This window comes from Budorcas taxicolor, chromosome 7, assembly GCF_023091745.1.
Source record: "Budorcas taxicolor isolate Tak-1 chromosome 7, Takin1.1, whole genome shotgun sequence".
Lineage (NCBI taxonomy): Eukaryota > Metazoa > Chordata > Mammalia > Artiodactyla > Bovidae > Budorcas > Budorcas taxicolor.
Genome location: NC_068916.1, coordinates 86,661,398 through 86,684,006, shown reverse-complemented (window position 1 = coordinate 86,684,006; position 22,609 = coordinate 86,661,398). Strand labels below are relative to the sequence as shown.

Here is a 22,609-nt window from a genome sequence, read left to right as displayed (position 1 = left end):
TTCTGTTGTTTTCCTCTATTTCTTTGCATTGATTGCTGAAGAAGGCTTTCTTATCTCTTCTTGCTATTCTTTGGAACTCTGCATTCAGATGCTTATATCTTTCCTTTTCTCCTTTGCTTTTTGCCTCTCTTCTTGTCACAGCTATTTGTAAGGCCTCCCCAGACAGCCATTTTGCTTTTTTGCATTTCTTTTCCACGGGGATAGTCTTGATCCCTGTCTCCTGTACAATGTCACGAACCTCAATTCATCAGGCACTCTATCTATCAGATCCAGTCCCTTAAATCTATTTCTCACTTCCACTGTATAATCATAAGGGATTTGTTTTAGGTCATACCTGAATGGTCTAGCGGTTTTCCCTACTTTCTTCAATTTGAGTCTGAATTTGGTAATAAGGAGTTCATGATCTGAGCCACAGTCAACTCCCGGTCTTGTTTTTGTTGACTGTATAGAGCTTCTCCAATCTTTGGCTGCAAAGAATGATTTCAGTGTTGACCATCTGGTGATGTCCACATATAGAGTCTTCTCTTGTGTTGTTGAAAGAGGGTGTTTGCTATGACCAGTGCATTTTCTTGGCAAAACTCTATTAGTCTTTGCCCTGCTTCATTCTGCATTCCAAGGCCAAATTTGCCTGTTACTCCAGGTGTTTTCTTGACTTCCTCCTTTTGCATTCCAGTTCCCTAGAATGAAAAGAACATCTTTTTTGGGTGTTAGTTCTAAAAGATCTTGTAGGTCTTCATAAAACCATTCAACTTCAGTTCTTCAGCATTAGTGGTTGGGGCATAGACTTCGATAACTGTCATATTGAATGGTTTGCTTTGGAGACAAACAGAGATCATTCTGTCATTTTTGAGATTGCATCCAAGTACTGCATTTTGGACTCTTTTGTTGACCATGATGGCTACTCCATTTCTTCTGAGGGATTCCTGCCCGCAGTAGTAGATATAATGGTCATCTGAGTTAAATTCACCCATTCCAGTCCATTTTTGTTCGCTGATTCCTAGAATGTCAACGTTCACCCTTGCCATCTCTTGTTTGACCACTTCCAATTTGCCTTGATTCATGGACCTGACATTCCAGGTTCCTATGCAATATTGCTCTTTACAGCATCGGATCTTGCTTCTATCACCAGTCCCATCCACAGCTGTGTATTGTTTTTGCTTTGGCTCCATCCATTCATTCTTTCTGGAGTTCCATAGGTTTTATTAAATAAGAGTATGCCCAACCCCATGGACTGTAGCCTACCATGCTCCTCCATCCATGGGATTTTCCAGGCAAGAGTACTTGAGTGGGGTGCCATTTCCTTCTCCAGAGGACCTTCCCAACCCAGGGATCGAACCTGGGTCTTCTGCATTGTAGGCAGAAGCCTTACCATCTGAGCCACAAGGGAAGTTCTATATATATACATAACCTAGTCTCCTTTTTTTCTCCTTCTGATAGAGCAATTTCCTTGGCTATAGAAAGAAGAATTTCACAGATTCATTAGACAAAAGATTGTCAGCCCCTCTTCCTGAGTATCTGACTGTAGAACCCAAAGTTTGGTTAGTAAAACCCCTTGCTATATTAAACGCCTTCTTTTTCTGCATTCCTGACAGTCTATGCATTTCCAGGAACATAGGTTGATTTTATGTTCACAAAAAGAGAACTATGAACCCTTTAACACACTCTTCTCAATGGTAAGCGTACTCTGCATTATAACACATAGTGAATTTTCTCAAGGACTTTTCTGTATTTTACAAATAAGGACTGAGGGTATTTGATAGATGTGGAATATAACTAACTGTAAGCTGAAGTAACCAACCTGAGGTCAAACAGCCAGTCCCTGGCCAATTTTGTTCAGAACCTTGACCTTTTAACTCTGTCTTTTGCTTTACATTATGTAGAATCCTTTTTTCCCCATGCAGCTAGGAATAAAAGAGCCTTAACAAGCATTTGAGAATGAATTGTTACCTCTTACACATCTTGATATGTAAACCCTTAACTGTCAATGCTGAACAAGAGAATATCGAGGAAAGAAATTCAGTTGTATTAAAACACCACCCACAAATATCACAAGAACTAGAGACAGCTTTAACTGATAAATCCTGGTACCTGTGAACTTTTTAATGGATTATGTGAGTTAAAATGAGGGTTAATTTTGAAATTAGTTATTTATCTCTTAAAACATATATATTTTTTTCCATTGAAATTTGGTTATCTGCTAATTATGTCCTTGGAAAAGAGTGGAAGAGAAAAAAAGCTATTTAAACCTTAATGGATTTAAACAATGATAATAATAGCACTATTTCAGCTACATCTCACATTGTTTCCATTGGAGAAAACATTTCAAGCTTCAGTCTCTCACACCAGGACCACTTCAGAAGCGCATGTGGTGGTGGTGGTAGCAGGAAATACATAAGCAACAGGCCATGTGATAGAAAAGCTGGAAATGGAACAGGTTTTAAAATCAGTATCTTGACTCTATTTCTTCAGGTTAAGTGGCATTTTTCTATCTGTTTAACAGATGCCAGACACCTCCTGGTTTCTCTGAACTGAGAAAGAATAAGTTATTATATAGCAAGGAGGTCTGAATGGAGACCATCACCTATTCCTTGTACAGACCTGTGTTGTGTACAGGAGAGAGATGTCTCTGCTGGTGGGACAGGACCCAGTGTACCACCCAGAAAGGAAGTGAACTTGAGAAGGGAGGACACATATGTCAAGTCTGGGTAAGGAATATCTTAATTTATAGAAAATACACCACTCTGGGTCCCAGTGAGAAGGAAAACATATTGAATGATGAGCCATACTCATGCCAGTGTTTTAGCACGTAACTGGGAAGTTTTGTTTTGATTCTTGGGTTTCACAAAGGACGAATATTCTAGTCAATGGTTTCTCAAAGCCTTTTCAGATTTAAGATGAGGCCTTGCACTACAGTGCACACAAACAGAACAGTCGAGGGAGGAGGCAAGCAAGAACCTGGCAGGGGCTTGGGGGGGAGTAATGCAGGCCTGAGAAGAAAGTGCCCGGGGACCTTAGCAGGAGCCCAGCAGAATGAACTCGAGCCTGAGGTGCAGAGTGGGACTGGCAACCGAGGTAGAAGCCACACATGCTCAAACGTCATGCTGTTTAAACTGCTTCTAGGGTAGCTTTGTGAGTGTCAGAGTGTTTAGCTAGACTGCTTTCAACATTTTCTTGCCTCTGGTCAGAATTTAGCTTGGAGAATATGGGGGAGAAAAGGCATCAGAAGGCACCACAAACTAGTTCGACCCTTCTCTTTCTTTCCTTGGATCAACACCCTTTTGGTTTTGATTTTCCTCTTTTCTTCCACCCTACTGAAAATTACTAACATAGGAAGTCATTATTTCTGATGAAAACAAGTCATGGTCCTTGGAAGTGAGGGGGGAGCAGATAAGGCTGAATCTTACAGTCACACTGGGAGAAGAGGAAAAGATATACAGTGGAAAAAAAAAAAAGAAAAGGTATACAGTGACTGAGACCAGGCAGAACCTAAAAAAAATATGTTGAAAATCTAGTCTTAAGCCAAACATAATAGTAGATTATACAGTCTAATCATATGGAGTTAGCATTAAATTTATTTAGCTGCTAAATGGAGATGCATACTATATATATCTAAGGATTAGAAATAGCTATTATAATAATTATTAATAATAATTTGTCTTTCTTATTCATGGCCTTGGAATATATAAATATATTGGCATATTATGCTGTGAATTATTGGATGTTTCTCCTTGGTTCATGCTGACTTTGCAGACAGGCCTTTAGAAAATATTTTGTACACCTCTGAGATAAGCAAGACAGTTATTGATGGGAATTTATTGCATTCTTCTACCTCTAGTATTCTTCAGTAGGTAGAGGATTGTGTATCAATTAAGATCAAGGTTTCAGAGATGTAAGTAAAGACATGTTGCAATACATTTGTGAGAACAATCATATTACAAAGAAACAGAAGAAATGCATCAACATGGGAAATCATTTAAGTCTAGAAATACATTTCCCTCTAGAATTTAAATCTTTGATGAGAAGTTTTCTGTTTCCGTTTATGTGACTGAGACGCCTCCATGGCACACTCACAGGCAGTGATACATTCTACATGACTGAGCTTCCTATTTAAAGGAAAAAGACCAAATTTTAATAACAGGTTAAAGTAAATAAAAGTTGCAGTAAAATCTGAACTTCAGCCATAGACCTTCAGTGTGACAATGACCTCTGCCATATATAAGTAGGAAGAACATTCAGTAGGGACGAAAGTAATTTTTCTCCTAGGTCGGTTGTTAGAAATTTCAACTCCTATTGAACTTGACAAGAGTTGTAATATTAAAGAGAGATTTGGAATAGAAGATAGAAATATGAAACTAAGCTATAAATGGAATTCATTTATACAGTGGAGTATTTAAACATGAGAAATTTAAGAGCAAGGATTCTTAAAAAGTTTTAGTAAGTTAGATCTGAATTTTGAGTGCAGGGTGAGAATCAAAGTACGTATCATATAATTTGGATATTGGATCTGCAAGAAAGAGAAAATTAATATGTGTTAAAAAACCTAAGATAAACCTGATGCTATTAGGCCCTTACATGTTTATTAGTTTAGCTTAATTCTCATTAAATTAATATTGAGACTATGGAAGACAAGCAAACTGAGATTCTAAAAAGTCAAGAAAACGTGTCTAAGATGATATGCTTTTCGTTTTAATTGCATGAAGCCATGCTCCAAATCTCTGGTATGCACAGGACAATCTGAAATTGTTCATATGTTCTTTTAGACATTTTACTAGTTGAAATATTTAAAGAAGTTTAACTTTTGCGAAGATGAAGTTTCCATCTGTTAAACAAGCTTATTAGTCAAGAAAAGTTTCGTGCTCTGCCATTTGACCTTGGGTGGAGTTGGTCCTCCCTATGGATAAGAAAGACACTATAATGCAATTCCCTCATCTATAAAACAGATTCTGCATAACAGTAAAACCTTCCCATAGGGTTGTTATGAGAGTGAAATGACATGAAGTGTGTTAAGTGCTTTGAAAAGGGGTTGAAAAATAGTAAATGCTTAATTATTATCATTAATATTTTTGTTATCCTTCAGACATTGTATTGGTTTAAATGATCTGTTTTAGATTACCGAAAAATGGGAGAAGTGCTTAAATAAGACACCTATGCTACTTGCTCTTGTAAAAGTTAAACCTCTTAAAAGAAAAGTTAGGACTGTTGCCAAAGTGTTGTCATAGGTAGTGATCAAAAAGGGAGCTCAATCATTCTATTTCAGATCCCTGCTAAACCCAGATAACAAAGATGTTGGAAAGATTTCAAGTAAAATTAGATAGAAGATTATGAAGTATTGTGTCAACACACTGCATATATTGAGGATTGAAAAATGATCCAGTAATTATGTCACATTTACTTGATACTGTTAAACAGATTTTGAACACTTAAAAATTATTTTGCACTATTTTTTACTTTAACTTCCTTAATGTCTCAGCTGGATACATATGGCAATGTAACTCTCACAGGGAAATGGTTACTTTTCCCTTTTTTTGAGAAAGCACTTTGAAAAGTGGAAAGTAACGCATGAGCAAAAGTGCTAAACATGTCAGCAGTGGGCTTTCTCATACTGTAAATTCTAAACACTCTAGACCTGTAAGTGCATGACAGTAAACATGTGACAATGATTCTTGGTGTCTGATTGGAAAGTAGAAAGCGTCAAATAAGATTATCTGTGTGTTTCTGGAATATCCTTACAAGCAAGGATATCATAGGATGAACGAGGAAAACGAGATGTTAGGTTTCCATGAATAAATCCTGATATGCCTGCTCATAGAGCAGACATACCAGGCAGAGTCCATTGGCTCGCACTCTTTGTTTTCAAATGCTTGTTTTCAATCACATTCATAAAAAGGATGGGCAGATAAGAGAGTTGAAGCAGATTGGTCCGAGTATCCAGAAGTATTTGTGTGTTTTCTTCAAATGCACCGAAATTTGTGGTATATAGTAATGTTTACAATTTTAAAGTCATGTCTTTTGACTTCCATTCAACCAAAAACTGTGAGTCTTACATTATAAGGATAATTTAATAGGAACAATGGCTTGGAAGAGGAAAGACTTTGAAATAAAAGTAATGAATTCCTCTTCTGCTCTCAGGGAGTGAGGTAGAATAGAGGCATGAATGTGAGACAACAGTTCAAATCAGATTAAGTATACCTTTTAGACAATTCATGTTATTAAAAATAACATTATTTTTAATGTTTTTTGTTTTGAATGTTTTAAAAATAACGTTATTGGAGTCGTTGTAACATGTGGATATACTGGAGTTGTCCTCATTCTGTGATATGGTTACAAGGCCTATGTTTATTGTAACTAAACATTTTGAGAAACATTCTTAGCACTTGGAGCAACATTCTTAGCACTTCATAAAAACCAGTGATGAAAGTTAGAATGAGTAGCTAGATATTTTTAGTAATCATTTCCATGAGAAAGATAACATTAAATAACAAAAGCAACAAAATGTAAGTTTCTGTCATCACAGTTCTGTATTAGAAACAAACAGCTTTTCTTCTCTTAGCAACATTATCACAAACCCTGCTGTGCGCGGCTTCCAGACAGCTACTCACTTGCTCTTCACGTGGGATAAAAAAGGCTCCATAATCCAAAAAGTTCATAAGAGTGTTAGTCTCTTAGTCATGTCTGACTCTTTGTGACTCTATAGACTATAGCCCATCAGGCTCCTCTGTCCATGGGATTTTCCAGGCAAGAATACTGGAATACTGGTTACCATTTTTTTCTTCAGGGGATCTTCTCAACCCAGGAATTGAACTCAGGGATAAAACCCAGGTCTCCTGTGTTGCAGGCAGATTCTTTATTGTCTGAGCCACCAGGGAAGTCCAGAGTTCGTAAAGATAACATGCAAAATTTGTAGATCATTTTACCATCATCCTTTTCACAATGTTTTATTGTTTAATAAGGATAAACCATCTCCCTTGTTTCATGGAAGAAATTTTCACATGCTGCTTACCACCCAGCTAAGGGGTGCAGATACTGCCTCATATTTAGGGTTTTATTACATGAATAAGATGTGTTCCATCCCTCACAACAATCAAGTGAATTCCATTTCACCTTTCCTTCACCCCCATAGTACTGTGTGGCTCCATTATAGGCATTGAAATATGATGTCTGGGTGGCATTCTCAAAGTAAGAAGAGGGCTTAAATGTATCAATCTGATCACAATTAAAGGGTGAAGTGTGACCTTAGAGTGGAGTTTGGAAAAGTTGGGCAGATTTAAGACAAAAATATTACTAGTTTATTTGCAAAACTGTAGTATTGGCAATTTTATTGTATGTACAACTATTAATAGAAATAGTACATTGAAGTAATAGTCTAGGGCTACAAAATTTCATTTTGCAATTCACCCCAAATAATTCAGTGTAACAACCAGGAGGAACATAGTATCAGTACATGTTTTATTTACAGTTTAAAATATGTCTTATTCCTCAGTTTAACACTATTACATTTTAGTGCAGAAGTTCTCATTTGTGCACATTTTCCAGTAGTTTCTCATATGATGAATTACTGAATTGTCCCCATTGCATTTGAAGATTCCCTTAAGTGCCCCAGGCTCGGCTCCCCTACCTAGCATTGAATTCCCCATATTTTTTCATTCCTTTCAGTCATATAGCATTATGTATGGATGTCCTTTTAAATAAGTTGAACTCCTGGAGTTTTTTCTTGTTCTTAAACTGAAAGTAGGCAGTGTTTAATATTTAGTGTCTCATCAAGGTATATGTCCATTTTTTTCCGTATTCAATTCACCAATTAAAACTTTTACTTTGGAATAAAGAATGTATTTGTTCAATCAAAATTTAAGTGTCTACTATGCACCAGGGACTATTCTAGGCACTGGAGATAGATTTGTGAACTAAACTGAAATCTCTGTTGTTATACAATTTATATTTTATTGTAATAATAAATAATAAAGAATATAAAGTAAAATTAAAAGTATGTAAGGTAGTTGACAAGAGTTATAGAGGAAACTAATCTTCCATATTAGGGAAACAGAGAGCACTGGGGAAAAGGCAGTTGCTTATGAGGAGGGTCAGGCTAGGTCTTGCCACAAATGTCATACTTGAGTCAATCTCCAAAAAAGATGAGTGAGGGAGCCATCAGGGTATCTTGGGAGGAGCATTCCAGCTACAGGAAAAGGCAGATGGGAGCCCGCCTGTTTAGGTGAAAGTGTTGGTGTGATTAGAATTGAGGGATGGCAGGAAGAATCAAAGTCTTTAGCAGAAAAGGTGTGAGTGTCGGGGGCAGGGAGCTGGGGGTGGAAAGTTGTTTACTACTTTGTAGCATATTCTAAGGATATTAATTTTTCTCTGGGTGAGCCAAAAGTCACTGGGATATAATATAAGGGAATTTTAGTTTTCCCTTTAATAATGATAATGTTCTGAGAAATTAAGGAAGTATAGTTTATTTTTATAGGTTTGCTAAAACTTGCCAGTTGCTCGCTTTATGTAGTATATATGCATGTATGAATTTTAAAATAGATTCCTTTATGTCAAATCTGTCAGGCTGCAAAAAAAAAAAATTATTTTTGTTTCTGGAAGCCAGAAGTTGAATTAGCCAATTTTGCTGAGCCAATGGCATTTTACTAGCAATCAAGAAACTTAACATGAAGTACGGTTGGAGTGCTATCTGGTTGAGAAGCTATACACATTAAAGAGATTGAATTAGTCATCAGGCTCAATGAAAAGTTTCTAAATTACAGCAGGAACTTCATAAATTCTAATAAAATGTAAATAAAATATATGTGAAAACATAATTCAATATGAAAATTTTGTTTTCACCAGTAAAAATTTCTAGAGTCTTTATAATACTTGCCAATAGTTATTTATTGCTTGCTAAGTTTAGAAACTGAATAAATTCTTTAACTTTATTAACTTGATCAGATAACTTTCCTTATTTATTGCCTAATAATAATATGCTATTGCCTGTACATATTAATATCATCACTCCTAGTAGTAGTAGTAGTAGTGGCATCTCCATTTTAATGAAGTGAAAATTCAAACTTAAAATCGGAGAGGTCAAGTAATCTTTTTTTTAAAAAATATTTTTATTCTTTATGTTCAAGACTGTAGCCTACCAGGCTCCTCCGTCCATGGGATTTTCCAGGCAAGAGTACTGGAGTGGGTTGCCATTTCCTTCTCCATCAAGTAATCTTTATAGAGGAGCCAGAATTGATTTCCAGTCCTAGTTTGCTGGCATGTAGTCCATACACTATGGAAAACTGCCTCTGCTTTGTAAATTTAACAGTGGTAAACTTAGAAATCAACTTGCAAAGCTGTTGTGCATGGGAGCACTCATTGCTATGGTTATAATATACTCCTAACATGTGGGTGGCACATAGTAGGAGCCTATAAATCCCTCACCATTTCCCCTCATAATTGGAAAATTTTTTTCTTATTTTAAAAAGAGCAATAGAAGACCTCCCATGGAATCTATTTAAAGAGTGCACTGCATTTTTGGTAAACATATTTACAGTATTGGACCTCATTTCACAGGAAATGCTCTCCTCCTGTTGATGCTTATGACAACTCTCTCTACAACAGCAGTGAAGACTATACACACATTACAGTAATTTTAGAGCAGAAACATATCAATCACAATTTGTACGTATAATTTTGGAAGACACAGTGTGCTGTACAGTGTCTCCAAGGAATATGTTTGTTCTGCAAGGAATATGTTTGTTCTGCAAGGAAATAAAGTACAGCTCTACAGTAAGCATTCCTGAATAGATCACCACTGTGTTCCACCTTGCACTCACAGCTCCTTGCCAAAGAGGACTTTGACCTGTATAAATCTGACAACTCTGAAACATTTGGAATCCTGACCCCTGTTCCAAAAGGTTTCTCTTTTATACAACTAAAATCAGCCTCTCATTTTCTTAGTACAACTATGCTCAGCTTCCATCTCCAAATTTTAACTTGGGATCATGTCAGGTCAGTGTATTAACACCCATCTCCCCCAATTACCCTATTCAACATTGGAAAGTATTTACATAAATTGTAACCTATGTCTAATAGCATCCTCAGAATCCATGTCATGGGACTAACTTATAATGAGGTATAAGTTGGCTTTCTCCAGTAAAACTAAATCTTCTTGGCTAATATCCAAGACATAGTTGTCTTGTATCAAATTCTGCTCCAGAGGATGTGGTGATACAAGTGTCAACAACAGTAAATAAATCTCCAGCTCCAGTGAAACAGTAATTTTAATAAAATATTAATTTGTCATCTACAATACTTTGCAGTTTTAAAAGGATTTCAAATATATTAATACACTCTTCACAGCAACCCAGTATAATAGATAGGATAGAAATTTCACTCACATTTTACTCATAAGGAAACTAAGACTTTGAGACAATAAGCAGCCTGTCTCAGGTTAGACACCTGGAAAGAATTAAATATGGTTTCAAGTTGAGGATTTCTGACTCTTTTTTCCAGAGCTCTTCTCACCACACCATTAAGTCTAAGTAGAAAAGTTGAAGCGAGATCACTCATACATTTGTGGGTAAAATGTAAGTACAATATTTTCTTTAGGGCCACATATAAAAGAAATCTTGAAATCATTCTTTGTATGGAAATACAGTTTTTCCTGAAACTGTCAGAGTTTCATTCTGCTCAGAGTACATTCTGCAATTTTCCTAGAAGATTTTTTCAGCATATCAAAAAGCTTTAAAATTATGACTAAAAAAGGGAAACTTGTCCAACCAGCTATTAAATGACATTGTAAAATTAACAGTAATTAAAAACATATGATACTGGCATAAGATTGGCATGGAACAGTTCAAAAACAAACCCACATCTATGAAAGAACTTGCAGTTTTCCAAAAGAAGTAGAGGTGGAAGAGTTAAATTATTCAAAAATTGCTGTTAGAAAAATGATCCTTCTTTTTATCTCTCTCAAAACAGAGAATGAAATATATTCCAAGCGGCTTAAAGAATTAAAATAAAATATACAGTATTTAACAAATTGAGATTACTGAGTATAGTTGCACAAGCTGTATGCTGTACAACTGAGGGGTTATATTCATGTAAACAATAATGTGAATGGCACACCCTCTTGGGTGAGCACCCTAATGTTAGCACCCTAATGTAAAAATGTAGCTAATTTTTGATTGGGGAAGGATTTTTTTTTTAAATGAGAAAGCAACCTAAAAACCACATTAAAAATAGACTGATAGAAATAACCACATAAACACATTTCAGTACATCAAACATCATAAAACTAAAAGATAAGCAAGAACTGGTAAAAACATTTGCAACAAATATGATAATCTCATAGGATTTATGTATTAAATACATATAAAAATGTAATGACATAAAATTTAACTTTTATAACACTTAAATCCCAATGTCACCATTTATTACTTGTATAAATTAGGGTAATGCTAAAAGGTATAACAAAAAGACCCCAAAATGTAAAATGGCTCAAACATAGTATAAACAAGCATTCTTAACCTTTCTGTACCAGGGCCACAGTAGCAGTCCGGTAGATCTTTTCTCAGAATATTGTTTTTAAATACATAAAATAAAATTTAAAAGATCTCAAAAGAACCAGTTATATTGAAATGTAGCTATAAAATATTAAAATAACTTGTGATATGATAATAAAGGTGCTTCTTTAATAAAACATGAAATAACCAAATATAGTATCAGGTATAATTTCTACCATAATTTCAAGGTCTTGTTGAGCATGAACTAAATTTGATACCTGCTACAATTGTAGCATGATACAAAAATACCTGTCACATGTGCTACTGATATTACTAGTTTGTGGCCTATGTTTGTAATAGAAAAAAAATGCTAGATTGCAATTAAGTAGAAATAACATTTTTTCCTCATTCCATGTTCACCGACTCCTAAATCTTCTCTATGGATGCCATAGAGATCCATGAGCCTCATGTGAAGGACCGCTGCCATGGATGTTTCTTGCCTGCTCATGTCGTGTCCGCACAGGAAGACAGAGCAGGTGTGCCGGCATCAGCTGAAAGCAGTCTCAGGGAGTGATCCAGGACCAGCTGAAGGAGGCTTGCCATGTTCAGGGTGTAGCTTCCTAAGTTTCCACCATTGTTCCCATCTCGGTCAGCCAGAAGAGGAAATAGACATGGAGAGACATATGTCAGAAACTTTTATGGGCTAAGCCTGGAATTGGTGCACATCATATTCTACTGACTAGAACTTGGCCACATGAACACACCTATCTGGCAAGGAAGATTGGGATATATAAATAAGATGTATGATCAGGAAGATGAGGAGAACATGGGCTTTGATGAGAAGGTAGTATTAATAAACTTTGCCAAATCATCTATCAAATTAGCAATTAATGACCATCTGCAATGAGATAAAGCTAGAGTGAAGATATGAGAACTGTTGTGGAAATCAACTGTGTAAAAAAACATTTTGGAGAGCAAACCATCAAAATGAATTAAGGGTTTTAAAATTGTTCTTATCCCTTGATCCATTAATTTAATTTCTATGATTTGTCTTAAGAATCTTGTACAGTTGAAGGAAAAACTGCACACATTAGTCATAGCGACATTAATTTAGATAACAGTGTAGTTATTATAATTACAAAAGATAAATGCAATAACCAAAATAAATTAGCATTGTCAAGGAAATTGAGGTATGTCCATATGATAGACTATTAAGAGTTTTAGTAAGGGATAGCTGAAATTTCTGGAATGAGGGTAAATGCTACACATTGTGCCTGTCACTTTATATGCCTTAGATCCTGGCACCTACCCCATGAGATACTTTCCTTGATCCCCTTTTACGTGTGAAAAAATTGAATCTCAGCTAGACTAAGTGCTCTGTTGAGGATTATACAGCACTGGTTTAGTCTTTGCTGGTTGTACATCTAAAATTCACTGTCTTTTCTTCCCTACTAACAGAACTCTGATTTTGTTTGGAGTTGTAATGTACTCAGCTAAAAATACTTAACCATCAGACTGACTAGCACACTTGAGGCTGCTGCTAAGTCGCTTTAGTCGTGTCCGACTCTGTGTGACCCCACAGATGGCAGCCCACCAGGCTCCCCCGTCCCTAGGATTCTCCAGGCAAGAACACTGCAGTGGGTTGCCATTTCCTTCTCCAATGCAGTTGAGGCTGCCATGTGCCTAATTATGGTCAATGCAATTTAAGCAGAGATGGCTGTTCAAATGAAAGACTCAACTGGAATAAGTGTTCTCAAACTTTTGGCCTTTAGCTTTCCTCTTCCTTCTCTCAAGTAAGCATATGAAACCTGTATATGTAGCAGTCATCTTGTAACCATGGCTGAAAACCACAGCCTAAGGATGGCAGGACAAGAGTAAGGAGAAGCCTAGACCTTGATGGAATTCTTGAGGACTGCACCAGCCCATGTTTTCCCAAGGCCCTTAACACTGTTTGATTAGGTCACAGAAGATAAATTTTTTTTTTTAATTGAGTGCACCCAAACACAATTCTATCTGTACAACTGGTCAGTGGCAAAATCAGACTTAAACCCAGACCTTGATACTGGGAAAGATTGAAGGCCGGTAGAGAAGGGGATGACAGAGGATGAGTTGGTTGGATGGCATCACTGACTCAATGGCCATGAGTTTGAGTAAACTCTGGGAGTTGGTGATGAACAGGGAAGCCTGGCGTGCTGCAGTCCATGGGGTCCCAAAGAGTTGGACACGACTGAGTGACTGAACTGAACTGAACTGAACTGAACTGAAGCCCAGATCTGTTTGACTCAAAGGCCTCTTAAGTACAATTACATGCTAATTTTCTGCTTGTTCTTTCATGTTGACTTTGAAAAGCAGGATACTAAAATCATATATGTAAGTGTGATCTCAAGTATATTAATATACCTAGAATATTGGAAGAGAAGAGATCAAAATTTTGTTAATGGTTATCTCTGGGTGGCAGGATTGTAAGGGTTAATTTTTAAAATAACTTTATAAGAGGATTTCATTATTATAAATGTAATACATGCTTATTGTGGACAATTTGCAATTTAAAGGACAGAATAAAGGAAAAAATAAAATGTACTAACTTACAATTTTCCGTACATTTATATTTTCAAATTGTAGGTGCTATTTTGTGTCCTGCTGTTTTTACTTACTATTAAAGCAATTCTCATTGTTATTAAATATTTTAGAAATATCATGTTAATGGCTGCCTGTTATTCTAGTATGTGGATGAATACAGATTGTTAAAACATTTTTCAGTTGCTGAAATTTTTAATTCGTTTACGATTTTCAGTATTGAAAAAATATTCTGAAAACACTTATGTTTGTAAATCTTGGTCTTTTGACTGATCGTTTCCCTGACATAAATTCTCAGAAGTCAGACTTCTGCTGCTTTTGACATGAACTTTTGAGTCAGTTCCTCAGAAATATTGCACAGGTGCTTGCACTGAGTCCATACGAAGGTGTTCCATCATGTAGAGGCCTTGAGGTGCCCTCACGCCTTTCTTCATCTCCAGCTGATTGCTTGCAAGCAACTGATTAAGTGAATTTCCAGAGTGCATTATTTTATGTTAGTTAAAATATCTCTTGGCAAATGGGTGAGGAAATTAATGATTGAACAAACTATACTTATAACTAGTATGTAGGAAAATGGCAAGGCTGAAATTCCTACTACTTCAAGAAGAAGTTCTATGTCAGCCATATTGTAAGGGAATTTGGAGATGGTATAATCGGATGAAATAAGAAAGAGTTAAAAATAGACTCTCAAAAGATGAGTATTGAAATCAAGGTTTCCTCCATTATCATTAACAGCTCTGCTGCTGCTGCTGCTAAGTCACTTCAGTCATGTCCAACTCTGTGTGACCCCATAGACGGCAGCCCACCAGGCTCCCCCGTCCCTGGGATTCTCCAGGCAAGAACACTGGAGTGGGCTGCCATTTTCTTCTCCAATGCATGAAAGTGAAAAGTGAAAGGGAAGTCGCTCAGTCGTGTCCAACTCTTCGCGACCCCATGGACCACAGCCTACCAGGCTCCTCTGTCCATGGGATTTTCCAGGCAAGAGTACTGGAGTGGGGTGCATCGCCTTCTCTGCATTAACAGCTCACCTTTCCCTAAATGTCTAAATGTACTTTTTGCCTTAAAACAGCCAATGCTAGTGAAAGATATATAGAAATATAAATAAATATTTCTACATTGAATTTATATTTTTGAAATTTTATAATTAATGAGGTGCATGGTCAAAAGCACAGGGAGCAGTTTTAAAATTAAGTAATTTATATTACTGGTTCTATTTCTATGATAGTAATTCCTTTAATAAAAATAAAAAAGCTTCTAATGACCTCAAAATTATTACTTTCTACTATATATGTTCCCTGGTGGCTTAGCTGGGAAAGAATCTGCCTGTAATGCAGGGGACCCATGTTCAGTCCCTGGATCAGGAAGATCCCCTGGAGAAGGGGATGGCTACCCACTCCAGCATTCTTGCCTGGAGAATTCCATGGACAGAGAGGCCTGGCAGGCTACATACAGTCTGTGGGGTTGCAAAGAGTCAGACACGACTGAGCCACTGACACTTATACGTGTTCAATAGGTAAGTGTAGTGAGCTGATATTTTGTGTGTGTGTGTGTGAGCTGATATTTAATATAGTCAATATTGTTGTTCAGTCACTCAGTAATGTCCGACTCTGCAACCACATAGACTGCAGCACACCAGGCCTCCCTGTCCCTCACCATCTAGCAGAGTTTGCCCAAGTTCATGTCCATTGCATTGGTGATGTCATCCAGTCATCTCATCCTCTGAGCCAGTAATGACAGTATATTTCCATTTATCTACATTATTGACAACTTCATCATTTTTTTCTTATTGTATTTCAGTTTCATGGAATTGGGTTAATCACAACCTGTGTAGTTCATAATGTGCTCTCTTTACCAATCTATGCATGGCTTATGTTTTAGTTATTAATATTATTTAATTAGTTACTTTTAGTATATTAAACACTTATGAACCTACCAGCCAAAACAAAAGCTTGAAACTTGACAATAATCTGCTACATGGTTTTGTCCAAAAACCCATTCCTTTGCTACCAGAGTTTCATTTTCATGAGGATATCAATATTTTTAATACTTTATTTCATAAGTAACATCTCCATGTTTACCCAAATTTTTAAAGCTATTTTCTAATCTTTGTATTAGTTTTCAAAAGAACATTTTGATTCCTTCAAATTGAAATGGTATTTTTCAGTTCTAGAGCCTCATCTAATGTCATATATGAAATTCAGTTTAAATGAACAGTTAGAAAAATATTAAACAGGTTTTTGTGGCTTTGTAAACAAGCATATCTATATGATATGTCCTTTCAGATCTAGCAAATATAAAATTGCCATGAATCCACTCACTGGATATAAGGTAATACAAGTCCAAAAGGGCTTGTAATGATAATAGGCTTGTTTTAATTCAATAAATATGTATCAAATATCTACCAAGTAGGAGGTATAGAGTTTGGCATTGGTACTGGTAATGGTGGTGACTTAAAATGACTTGGATAATGGTTTCTCTCCAGTGAGTTTAAATTCTAAGAGAGAGCCCAGAAATAGAACCATACATGGGGAAACTCACCATGTGGGAGGGGTAGCAGATTAGGTAAGGGGGAGAAGATGGGTTATTCAACATATGATGCTGAAATAATTGTTTAGTAATTACTTATAAGTAATAATTGGACTTCAGTTCAGTTCAGTTCAGTTGCTCAGTTGTGTCCGATTCTTTGTGACCCCATGGACTGTAGCATACCAGGCCTCGCTGTCCATCACCAACTCCCGGAGTCTACCCAAACCCATGTCCATTGAGTCGGTGATGCCACCCAACCATCTCATCCTCTGTCGTCCCCTTCTCCTCCTGCCCTCAATCCTTCCCAGCATCAGGGTCTTCTCCAATGAGTCAGCTCTTCACATGAGGTGGCCAAAGTACTGGAGTTTCAGCTTTAACATCAGTCCTTCCAATGAACACCCAGGACTGATCTCCTTTAGGATGGACTGGTTGGATCTCCTTGCAATCCAAGGAGCTCTCAAGAGTCTTCTCCAACACCACAGTTCAAAAGCATCAATACTTCAGCATTCAGCTTTCTTTATAGTCCAACTGTCACATCCATACATGACTACTGGAAAACCATAGCCTTGACTAGATGGACCTTTGTTGGCAAAGTAATGTCTCTGCTTTTGAATATGCTGTCTAGGTTGGTCATAACTTTCCTTCCAAGGAGTAAGCGTCTTAATTTCATGGCTGCAGCCCCCATCCACAGTGATTTTGGAGCTCCAAAAAATAAAGTCTGACACTGTTTCCACTGTTTCCCCATCTATTTCCCATGAAGTGATGGGACTGGACACTGTGATCTTAGTTTTCTGAATGGTGAGTTTTAAGCCAACTTTTTCACTCTCCTATTTCATTTTCAAGAGGCTCTTTAGCTCCTCTTCGCTTTCTGCCACAAGTGTGGTGTCATCTGCATATCTGAGGTTATTGATATTTCTCCCGGCAGTCTTGATTCCAGCTTGTGCTTCTTCCAGCCCAGCGTTTCTCATGATGTACTCTGCATAGAATTTAAATAAGCAGGGTAACAATATACAGCCTTGACAATATACATCCTTTTCCTATTTGGAACCAGTCTGTTGTTCCATGTCCAGTTCTAACTGTTGCTTCCTCACCTGCATACAGGTTTCTCAATTACTTAACAATAAAAATTGGGATTATTTTATGTGTAAAAAACAAATTATACCTGTTTAACTCACACCAATCAAAAAAATTCTAATACAGGAGAGACAGATGTCAGCAAAAATGTGACTCAAGATAAAATAACACAAATTCTAAATATTGAGTTTAAAAAATGTTTAGGAAAGCAGTTACAATTCTCAATTTTGGATGGTGTGAAAATCCAAGGAAAATGTAATATATGAACTGGGCTTTCAAGGCTGAGTGGAATTAAAATAGGAATAAGAGGCAGAGGTAGAAATGCAGGAAGAATTGTTCCAAAAGGTTGTTTTCAAGCAAAGTGACCAGTTCATCTTGGTTTGCTTGGTACTTTCCTATAAGTGGTCTTCCCTGGTGGCTCAGAGGGTAAAGCATCTGCCTGCAATGCAGGAGACCGGGGTTGAGTCCCTGGGTTGGGAAGATCCCCTGGAGAAGGAAATGGCAACCCACTCTGGTATTCTTGCCTGGAGAATCCCACGGACAGAGGAGCCTGGTGGGCTACAGTCCAGGGGTCGCAAAGAGTCGGACACGACTGAGCAACTTCACTTTCACTTTTTCACTTTTCCCGTAAACACTGCAAGTCCCATGTGATGGGGAAAGGGCAAATCAGGACAGTTGGTCACCTTGAAACAAAGCCATGCATTCCCTACCACTCCTCCCAATTTCCTAAGCAAAGAAATACACGTAGTCTTATAAACCCAGACAGCAGGTGTCAGCTTTTGGAAACTGAACTCTGCTCTCTGGTCCCTACCACTTGCTCTGAGAAGGGAGCTTGAGGATTTCAAAGTTCCCTGTGCTTCTCGGTTACCGATAGCAGCACTTCCCTTTAGGCCTACTCAGCCCCCAGACTCCTCCACTGCTGAGACATCAAATGCTAGCCTTTGTTTGATGACCACCTTCCATTCTCCCAGCCTCTCACTACCTATTCCTGGTGAGCCTCCTGACTGTTCTTATCAACACTTTTGGCCCCTCAACCCCATCCTAATTCTCCTAATCCATCACCAGCCTAGTTCTTGTTTATTGAGTCTATCAACATACTAACATGCTTGTTGAGATAAAGCACTGTGGAGTCAGACATCCACTTCTGCCTGTTTTATTTTGTGTCCATCTCGGCTTCTTACTCTCCACAGGAATTTACCAACAGAGTTAACTTCTCTGAACCTGTTTTCTCAGCTGGAAAATAGGAGATACTATCGCCTCCTGTTCCATATTACTCATGAAATACTGTTTTTAAAAAAGGAACAAGATTTTCAGAGTTGTATGTACGGTATGAATACACTTTTGTGTATATAAAGTCATTTTTTGCATATGAATGTTTATAAATGCAGTGAAAAGAAGAAGAAAACCAAACTCTAAAAATGGTTAGCTTTCAGAAGGGATGTGAAAAAGAGGAGAAATGTTAATAAGCAAATGATCTCCACACTCTTATCTTTGAATTGTGTGACTATTGTATGATAAACTTAGGTTATTTTGGAATTAAAATATAAATGAAGACAGGATGAAAATGGACAAACATAAAAGTTTCACAGGGGAGTCAACACTTAAGTGAATCTCCATGTGTGGGGAGATAAGAAAGGGAAGGATTTTCTAGGAAAATGAGTGGTGTGAGCCATGGAGTAGATAGCACAGTGCCACCAGGACCCTGCAGAAAACCTTAGTGATGAGGGACAGGACACAGTAAGAGCCATGTGAAGGGGAGGATCATGGGAAATGAGGCCAGAAAGATGGCCAGGGCTAGCTCTGAGTGCCCTTTGAAGGCCATACAGTGCAATTTGAACTTTGTCCTTAAAGTGACGGGAAAGCATTGAGAAGTAAGAAGAATGGGAAAAAAATAATAATAGAAGCTAAATTTTAGAAAGGTACTATATTGTGAATTATTGTGAATAGGAGCAGTGGCTGCACAGGCACAGGAGGGCCTAGAAGAGCCATCCCACACTGAAGGTCAGGAAAGGTGGCGGTGAGGAGATACCGCTCATCCAAGGTAAGGAGCAGCGGCTGTGCTTTGCTGGAGCAGCCGTGAAGAGATAATCCACGCCCAAGACAAGAGAAACCCAAGTAAGATGATAGGTGTTGCAAGAGGGCATCAGAGGGCAGACACACTGAGACCATACTCACAGAAAACTAGTCAATCTAATCACACTAGGACCACAGTCTTGTCTAACTCAGTGAAACTAAGCCATGCAGTGTGGGGCCACCCAAGACGTGTGGGTCATGGTGGAGAGGTCTGACAGAATGTGGTCCACTGGAGAAGGGAATGGCAAACCATTTCAGTATTCTTGCCTTGAGAACCCCATGAACAGTATGAAAAGGCAAAATGATAGGATACTGAAAGAGGAACTCCCCAGGTCAGTAGGTGCCCAATATGCTACTGGAGGTCAGTGGAGAAATAACTTCAGAAAGAATGAAGGGATGGAGCCAAAGCAAAAACAATACCCAGCTGTGGATGTGACTGGTGATGGAAGCAAGGTCTGATGCTGTAAAGAGCAATATTGCATAGGAACCTGGAATGTCAGGTCCATAAATCAAGGCAAATTGGAAGTGGTCAAACAAGAGATGGCAAGAGTGAACACTGACATTCTAGGAATCAGCGAACAAAAATGGACTGGAATGGGTGAATTTAACTAGATGACCATTATATCTACTACTGTGGGCAGGAATTCTTTAGAAGAAATGGAGTAGCCATCATGGTCATCAAAAGAGTCCGAAATGCAGTACTTGGATGCAGTCTCAAAAACGACAGAATGATCTCTGTTCGTCTCCAAGGCAAACCATTCAATATCACTGTAATCCAAGTCTATGCCCCAACCAATAACACTGAAGAAGCTGAAGTTGAACGGTTCTATGAAGATCTACAAGACCCTTTAGAACTAACACCTAAAAAAGATGCCCTTTTCATTATAGGGGACTGGAATGCAAAAGGAGGAAGTCAAGAAACACCTGGAGTAACAGGCAAATTTGGCCTTGGAATGCAGAATGAAGCAGGGCAAAGCCTAATAGAGTTTTGCCAAGAAAATGCACTGGTCATAGCAAACACCCTCTTCCAACAACACAAGAGAAGACTCTACACATGGACATCACCAGATGGTCAACACCAAAATCAGATTGATTATATTCTTTGCAGCCAAAGATGGAGACGCTCTATACAGTCAACAAAAACAAGACCAGGAGCTGACTGTGGCTCAGATCATGAACTCCTTATTGCCAAATTCAGACTTAAATTGAAGAAAGTAGGGAAAACCGCTAGACCATTCAGGTATGACCTAAATAAAACCTCTTATGATTATACAGTGGAAGTGAGAAATAGATATAAGGGTCTAGATCTGCTAGATAGAGTGCCTGATGAACTATGGAATGAGGTTCGTGACATTGTACAGGAGACAGGAATCAAGGAGATTGTGGACAGGATCCATCCCCATGGAAAAGAAATGCAAAAAAGCAAAATGGCTGTATGGGGATGCCTTACAAATAGCTGTGAAAAGAAGAGAGATGAAAAGCAAAGGAGAAAAGGAAAGATATAAGCATCTGAATGCAGAGTTCCAAAGAATAGCAAGAAGAGATAAGAAAGCCTTCTTCAGCGATCAATGCAAAGAGAGGAAAAGAACAGAATGGGAAAGACTAGAGATCTCTTCAAGATAATTAGAGATACCAAGGGAACATTTCATGCAAAGATGGGCTTGACAAAGGACAGAAATGGTATGGACCTAACAGAAGCAGAAGATACTAAGAAGAGGTGGCAAGAGTACACAGAAGAGCTGTACAAAAAAGATCTTCACAACCCAGTTAATCACGATGGTGTGATCACTCATCTAGAGCCAGACATCCTGGAATGTGAAGTCAAGTGGGCCTTAGAAAGCATCACTACGAAGAAAGCTAGTGGAGGTGATGGCATTCCAGGTGAGCTATTTCAATTCCTAAAATATGATGCTGTCAAAGTGCTGCACTCAATATGCCAGCAAATTTGGAAAACTCAGCAGTGGCCACAGGACTGGAAAAGGTCAGTTTTCATTCCAAACCCAAAGACGGGCAATGCCAAAGAATGCTCAAACTACCGCATAATTGCACTCATCTCACATGCTAGTAAAGTAATGATCAAAATTCTCCAAGCCAGGCTTCAGCAATATGTGAACCGTGAACTTCCTGATGTTCAAGCTGTTTTTTGAAAAGGCAGAGGAACCAGAGAGCAAATTGTCAACATCCACTGGATCATGGAAACAGCAAGAGAGTTCCAGAAAAACATCTATTTCTGCTTTATTGACTATGCCAAAGCCTTTGACTGTGTCAGTCACAATAAACTGTGGAAAATTCTGAGAGAGATGGGAATACCAGACCACCTGACCTTCCTCTTGAGAAATCTGTATGCAGGTCAGGAAGCAACAGTTAGAACTGGACATGGAACAACAGACTGGTTCCAAATAGGAAAAGGAGTACGTCAAAGTTGTATATTGTCACCCTGCTTATTTAACCTCTATGCAGAGTACATCTTGAGAAACGCTGGGCTGGAAGAAACACAAGCTAAAATCAAGATTGCCGGGAGAAATATCAATAACCTCAGATATGCAGATGACACCACCCTTGTGGCAGAAAGTGAAGAGGAGCTAAAGAGCCTCTTGATGAAAGTGAAAGAGGAGAGTGAAAAAAGTTACCTTAAAGCTCAACATTCAGAAAACGAAGATCATGGCATCCGGTCCCATCACTTCATGGGAAATAGATGGGGAAACAGTGGAAACAGTGTCAGACTTTATTTTTCTGGGCTCCAAAATCACTGCAGATGGTGACTGCAGCCATGAAATTAAAAGACGCTTACTCCTTGGAAGAAAAGTTATGAGCAACCTAGATAGCATATTCAAAAGCAGAGACATTACTTTGCTGTCTAAGGTCCATCTAGTCAAGGCTATGGT

The 22,609-nt window shown here is 38.0% G+C and overlaps 1 non-coding gene across 1 annotated transcript; it reads right to left on the bottom strand.

Moving 5' to 3' along the window:
- Positions 1-1,315: 1,315 nt before the first annotated feature.
- TRNAC-ACA (transfer RNA cysteine (anticodon ACA)) lies at positions 1,316-1,387 on the bottom strand. Its single transcript has one exon. It is a non-coding gene; the product is annotated as a tRNA-Cys (tRNA).
- Between the last annotated feature and the right edge of the window lie 21,222 nt (positions 1,388-22,609).